A 7,736-nucleotide genomic window follows, 5' to 3' on the forward strand; every position below is an offset into this window, starting at 1 on the left:
AAGACCCTCTTTGAGGTGGATTGATTCAGTGACTGGGGTAATCGGGATGGGTGTGTCAGAGGCAATGAGATTGGCACGGGATGGAGCACGGTTTAGGGCTGTTGTGCATAGGGTCGCTATGAGTCGCAAACGACTCGACGGCACATAACAACAACAACAACAACAACAACAACAGAATTAACTATTTTGGTCACATGATCTAAAATCAAAACAAAACAAAAAACACTTCCATCAAGTTGATACTCACTGATAGAGGTTTACTCTTCATCAGGCTGATGGGAGAATTCTTCTTCATTTCTCTCTCAAGGAGCAGCTAGCTGATAGGTTCAAACTGTCGCTTTTTTAATTAGTAATCTGATACTTAACTTACTACTGTGACAGAATCCTTTTACATAACCTAGAAAAAGAAAATGTGATATTATTCCTATCACAAAAATTTTCAGTATTCCCAATTATATTATATAGCTTCTGAATTACATCTTCTTGATGAAACCACAGATAAAATTTGCATCTCTCTTCTTTGCTGGTTCAAGATATATCTTAGCTATTTATTATGAATATATTTTTTATATTTCTTCAGATGAAATTTATTTAAACAAAGATCATATGAATGAATATAGGATAAAAATTAAAATATCCATTGGTTAATGTACCATAATTTCTCAATTCATTCAGTTGTGGTTGGACATTTGGGCTGTTTCCGTGTTCTTGCAATGGTGAATAATGCTGCTCTGAACATTAGTGTACAAATATCAGTTTATGCCTCAGTTCTCATATTCTCAGGGTATATTTCTGGGTCATATGGAATTTATATGTTCAGCATTTTGAGGAAGTGCCAGGTTGTAACAATTTCAAGGGACTGGAGAGCATTATGCTGAGTGAACTAACTCAGTCCCATAGGGTAAATACTGTGTAAAAGCATTATTGTAGAATGAGGATAAGGATCCAAGGTGGGGGGGGGAGAGGGAGAGGCAGGAAGCAGAAGGATGTGGATGTGCAGAGGCGGGAAAATTAGACACTGGGTTGTATAACTTCATGGGCGGGAGAGTGGGGGAAATTGAAAGAATTTGTTTGAATTTGCATTCAAATTTTGTAAATAAACTAGTTGTTGTTGTTGTTGTTGTTGTTGTTGTTGTTATGTGCCGTCGAGTCCTTTGCGACTCATAGCGACCCTATGCACAACAGCCCTAAACCCTGCTCTATCCTGCAACAACCGCACCGCCTCTGACACACCCATTCCGATTACCCCAGTCACCGAATCAATCCTTCTCATAGAGGGTCTTCCCCTCCTGCGCTGTCCCTCCACCCTCCCAAGCATGATGTCCCTCTCCAAGGACTGTCCCCCCTGGCAACATGTCCAAAGTATGTCAGACGAAGCCCCAGAATCCTTGCCTCCAAGGAGTAGCTTGGTTTAATCCTCTTCAAGATGAATCTGTTTGTTTTCCTGGCAGTAAAATATCTATTTTTAGGAGTTCAGCTGTTGTTTTGTCTGCTTACTTAGAGAAATCCCTCCCAAATAACCCAGACCACAACATTTTATCTCTCCTTTATATTTATAAAACTCTTCTTTATATTGCTCATCTAGTAATTAATCACAGACATTTTAGTTGTATTTAACACTTGCATTGATATATAACTTTCATATATTTTTCTTCCTAAGCAATCTGTAAGATCGTTGAGGTCTTTTTCATTAATGTGAAACTCAATTCTTACCTGTTTTCAATACAAAATTAACAAGAAAGGCTGATAAGTTTTTCATCATTGGCATTACAAGCTAGAATTTATGCTATTAGAGCTCCTTTCTTCCATCTGTTTATCTTATATTTGATTAGTTTTAATATTTTTCTATAGTATATATCTAGATAGGGAGAGAAAAGAAAGTCACTGCCAATAATTTAAGATTTACTTTTTAACCAGTGATATTTACCTGCTTATTCCAATCAGGAAAGAAAATTCTTTAGGCAGAATACAGATCAATTTATCATTATTAGACTTTTCAACTAGATGGAGCATGTTATCTGGTGGCTCTACTATAGAGCCTAATCAATGCTTAGGGGAAAGGAAGTGATCTGCCCCATCTCTATGACAGTTTTGGAAGACAGTATTTTCCCACATAGAGTCACTACTTTGGTAAGAATACTAAATGCTCAACAATGTTTGATAATAACAATCATTTATTATAGAATAGATTCTGCCTTCCAGGGAACTTACGTGTGTGAGAAAAAAAACTGTGACCACAGATTTTCCATAGTGAATTTTCACATTTGAACTACTAGCATTTTATTCAAGAAATTCATGTGTGGACTTGACCTATGAATATTTCATTTAGCACTTGATGATATTAACTATGTGTACCCTCTTTATCTAAAACTATTATCTTCCTATATGAGATGTTTAGTGAGTCAGTAGGGGAGTGGGAAGGAAGAGGCAAAGTGACGAGACAAGGTGATAGAAGTCTTCAATCAATAGTAATTAACTATATAAAACAATTTATAGAAATGATTGTATAAAACAAAATGTACGTGAATGGAAGAATGTACAAAATTATTGTGTAGATGTGACTGTGAAACATAATGTATATAAGCAATTGCATGCCAACCAATTTTAAAAAAAGTTAAGACTGAGTGGAGGACCAGAAAGAAAAAAAAAAAGATATACAGAAAAAAGTAATACATTATTGTCTATTGTTGCTAACTATCTCCTTATTTATTAATTTACCTCTTAGATTTGCTCTTCTTTAAAGTACCACTTCATATACTTTGGAAATTTTACCTGATAATTTTTAAAATCTATTATTATAAGTATAAATAATTTGTCATCAGTTTTTACAACTTTTCTCCAAATATATAACTTGCCTAATAAATTTTTTCACCTTTCAACTATTTTTCCCCAGTTGGTTTTGTTTTATACTGTTAATGAACTATTTAAATACTTTCTGGACCAGAGACAAAACAAGTTGCCCTTTCCTTCCCTGGAGCAGTAAACCCCCGAGGCAAGGTTTGTGAGAACCTCAGGCAAGAAAATCTATCACAGCAGTGACATGAAAGAAGAAGACTAAGTCAAATACCACAGAAAAGCAAAGTAAGATGTTACTTTAAAAAAGTGATTAAAACACAAAATCAATACCTCTCCTGGAGGCAGAAAGTCCGATGAAAATTCCTGGCACAGAATTCAAAAGAACAATGATCAAGCACTGAGTGAAATAAAAACTTGAAGAACTGTAGGAATTTACAAGCAAAACCCAAGAGAAACTTTAAAAAGCATTACAAGAGACAAAGCTGATGAAACTAATGAGGCAATAGAAACTCTAGAAAAACGAGAAATAGCAATTCAGAATATTAAGACAACAACCTCAGAAAGTGTCAACATGTTGGAAGAACAGATGAGTAGAATTGAAGAGATAGAGCACAGACTCAGCAAAAGAGAAGTTAGAGCTCTAAGCACTTATATGCTAAAGAGCAAAAGGCAGAATTAAAAATGAAGAAAATTAAGAAAGTCCAAGAATAATGGGGACGCCATCAAAAGGAATAACATGCACAACTGAAAATCCAGAACAGGAAAAAGGAGGTGAGGGCGGAAGGGTTATCCACGAAACTGAGCAAACTTCAAATAAAATAGATCTCAAAAGAAAAACACTAAGGTATATCATAGCCAAATTCAAGGACAGAATTTTGAAAGAAGCAAGAAAAAAGTGAAAAGTATAAGGAAAGCAAATAAGAATAAACCCCAACTTTTCTGTAGAAACCATCTGAACAAGACAGTGGAATGTCATGTCAAACACTCAAAAAACACAACTGTAAATTGAGACTATTGTACCACACAAAACTGTCCTTTGAATATGATGGAGAGATCAAGATATTCTCAGAAAAGTAGAAACTAAAGGAGTTTTTCAAACAAGACCAATGTTGCAAGAAATATTAAAGGAAGTCTTTGATACACAAATGGTACACAAAAGGGTATGGCTCAAAGTAACCAACAACACCACAAAAAGAACACACACAAAGAAATAAAATCTTGCTTCTAAATTATTACATTGAATGTGAATAGTTTAAATACATGAAGGAAGAGAAAAAGAGTAGCTGCCTGAATTTCAGAAAAAGAAAAAATGCTCAAAAATAATTATAAGAGACACACTTGAAAAAAGCAAAGAGAAAGATAGACTGAAAATAAAAAAGTGGGAAGAAATGTTCCAAGTAAATGGCAACCTTAAAAAAAGTAGGAGTAGTAGTATTAATCTCTGATAAAACAGACTTCAGGGTAAAAAAATCATCATAATGCTTACAAGGTCAATAGAACAAGAGGACTTAACCATGATAATATCTATGCACAAAATGAGAGAGCTGCCAAATATATAAAGAAAACAGCAGAACTGAAAAAAAGAAATAGACAACACCACAATAGTAAAGATTAGGGGACTTCAATACACCACTCTCAAGAAAAGATAAGGGGGATGAGAAAGAGAATCAATAAAGATGATAATCAATTAATATAATTAACCAAATCAATCTCATAAATAGGTTATGCACCCTAAAAAAGCTCAGTGTACATTCTTAATCAGTAAATACAGAACATTCTCCAGAGTAGATTATATTTCAGATTACAAAGTAAGCATCAATAAATTAGAAAAATTTGGAAATAGCACAATTTGTCAGACCACAGTGCTATAAAATTAAAAATCAAGAAGAGAAGAATAAAAGACGGGGGGGGGGGAAGCATGATTTGCCTAGAAGCTAAACAACACCCTGTTTAAATATGAGTGAGTAGTAGAATAAATGAAAGATCAAATAATATAGAATATTAATTAAATAAAAATAGTAGAATATAGCAAAAGCAGTACCTGGAGGTAAAGGGAAGAAGGGATGAAAATCAATAATTTAACTCAACATCTCTAACACATGGGGGGGGACAAAAGAGCATCAAGTAAACCCTATAACCTCTGCAAGACAGGAAACGATAAAAAATAGGGCAGAAATAAATGGAATAAAGAACAGAATAACAGTTGAAACTGTCAACAAGGCCAAGCATTGGTTCTTTGAAAGGACACACAAAAATGACAAGCTTTTGGCTTAGTGGTAAGGAATTGTGTTGCCCACACAAACGTACACGGTTCAAATCCATCAATTGCTCTGCTGGAGAAAGTTATACAAACTCATCCCATGTGATTTACTGTCTCTGAAAACCAACTGAGGGATGGATCACATACAGGTTGGTTTTGACTCAATTGTAGGCAACAACAATAACTGACAAACCTAACAAAGGGAAAAGACACAAATAATCTGAATAAGTATTGAAAAGGATGGTGTCACAACAGAACCAAATTAAACAAAAAAGAATAACAACTGAATTTCAGGAGAATCTATCTGCTAACAAATATAAAAACCTAGGAAACAAATGGACAAATGTATAGAAACTCACAATCCACCCCCACTGATACAGACTGAACATACTGATAAAAAAAAAAAGATATTGAACAAATCATTAAAAAACTCCAATTTCATTCGGAATGGAAAGAAGCCCCGAATAAGCAAAATACTCCTTAAAAAGAGAAACAAGGCAGGAGGCTTCTCACTCCCTGATTTCAAATCCTACTACACTGCTGTGATGGTCAAGACAGCATGGTACTGGTACAATGACAGACACAGATCAATAAACTAGAACTGAGAATGCAAAAATCAGCCCATCTACCTAGAGTCAACTGACTTTAGTCAAGGAGAAGAAATCAGTTAAGTGGAGAAACTACCGCTTTTTTAACAAATGGTGTCGACAAAATTGAAAAACCATCTGCAGAAAACTCAAACAAGACCCACACCTCACACCATACACAAAACCCAACTCAAAGTGTTTCAAGGACCTAGGGCTAAAACCAACGACTATAAACTTCATTAGAGAAAAGCTTAGAAGAACCCTAAAAGCACTGATCCACAACTTGAACAGTCTTACAAGCATTCTGAAAAACCTACAACCAGGAGAGGATAAAATAGATGAATTGGACCTTCTAAGAATCAAATCCCTCTTCACATCCAAAAGCTTCTCCAACAGGGTGAAAAGGGAAGCCACAGACTGGGAAAAAATATTTGGTAATGACATGTCTGATAAGGGACTTATATCTAGAATTTATAGAATACTGAAATGCCACAACAAGATAAAGGTAAACAACCTAATTGCAAAATGGGCACAGGATATGAACAGACACCTCACCAAAATGACATTCAGATGGTGAACAAATACATTAAGAAATGTTCAAAATTCACAGCTCTAAGAGGCATGCAAATCAAAATAACTATGAGATATCATCTTACCCCAGTAAGAATAGCAAAATTTAGCAGAACAGCAAACAACAATTGCTGGTGAGGTCATGGAGAAACTGGAACCCTTATTCACTGTTGGTAGGAGTATAAAATGGTGCAGACACTATGGAAGGCACGATGGCACTTTTTCAAAAACTTGCAAATAGAAATACCATTTGACCAGCAATTCCCAAAGAAACAATAACTGCCACCCAAATAGACATATGCACACCCATGTTTATCATGGCTTTGCTCACAACAGCAAAGAATTTGAAACAACCCAAGTGCCCATCAATAAATGAATAGATAGAGAAGCTGTGGTATATTCATAAAATAAAATACTATGCTGCATTGAAAAACAAAGAACTCACAAAATATTATTCAAAATGGATGACCCTGGAGGACTTTATGCTGAATGAAATATCTCAGTCACAAACAGACAAATACTGCATAGTACCACTGTTGTAAAATAGGACTGATATAGGGGTTGGGGAGGAGACTAAGAAAGATGGTATAAATTATGAATACGCATTGAAACAGATGAGAGAGAGAACTGTTTAAAAGGTATATATGACTAGGTATTATTGTCATGACGTTAATCCAGAACAAAGGCTGCATAGTGAGTGGAGTGGATTTGAGGGGAGGGATTGTATAACAATGAAAGAATTTTTCTTTTACTTTTCAAAGAGAAGAATGAACTGGAGGGGAGGGGTGGGCAGGGAGAAAAGTGCAACAATGAATGAATGGAAATCCAAAATCTCTGAAAATTTTCATTAAAATTAATAATAATAATAATAATAATAAAACTTCCAACAAGAAAAAAAATCCCTGTTCTCAGTGGCTTTGCCAGAAAATTTTACCAAATTTTCAAGGAACAGTTGTCACAAATTCTACATAAACTATTTAATAAAATAGAAGAATAAGGAATGCTTCTAGACTCATTCTATGAAGCAAACATACTCATGATATCAAAGTCAGATAAAGACACCACCAAAATAAGAAACTATGGACATAGATGCAAAAATACTTAACAAAATCCTAGCCAGTAGAATCTAACAATCTATTAAAAGACTTATAAATCATGAACAAGTAGGATTTCCAGCAGGCATACAAGGAAGGATCAACATAAGAAAAACAAAAAGTGGGAGGATAGTGCTCCCTGACCTCAAAACCTACTACACAGTGGTAGTAACCCAAACAGCATGGTACTGATACAATGGCAGGCACATAGACCAATGGAATAGAATTGAGAACCCAGAAATGGACCCAGTTATCTATGGTCAACTGATATTGTTGTTGTTGTTATGTGCCGTCGAGTCGCTTGCGACTCATAGCGACCCTATGTACAACAGTGCTAAACTCTGCTCTGTCCTGTGCCAATCGCACTGTCTCCGACACTCCCATCCCTATTATCCCAGTCACTGAATCAATCCACCTCATAGAGGGCCT

The sequence above is a fragment of the Elephantulus edwardii genome, unplaced genomic scaffold (genome assembly GCF_000299155.1).
Source record: "Elephantulus edwardii isolate Elephantulus edwardi_28Jun2011 unplaced genomic scaffold, EleEdw1.0 scaffold00169, whole genome shotgun sequence".
Taxonomy (NCBI): Eukaryota; Metazoa; Chordata; class Mammalia; order Macroscelidea; family Macroscelididae; genus Elephantulus; species Elephantulus edwardii.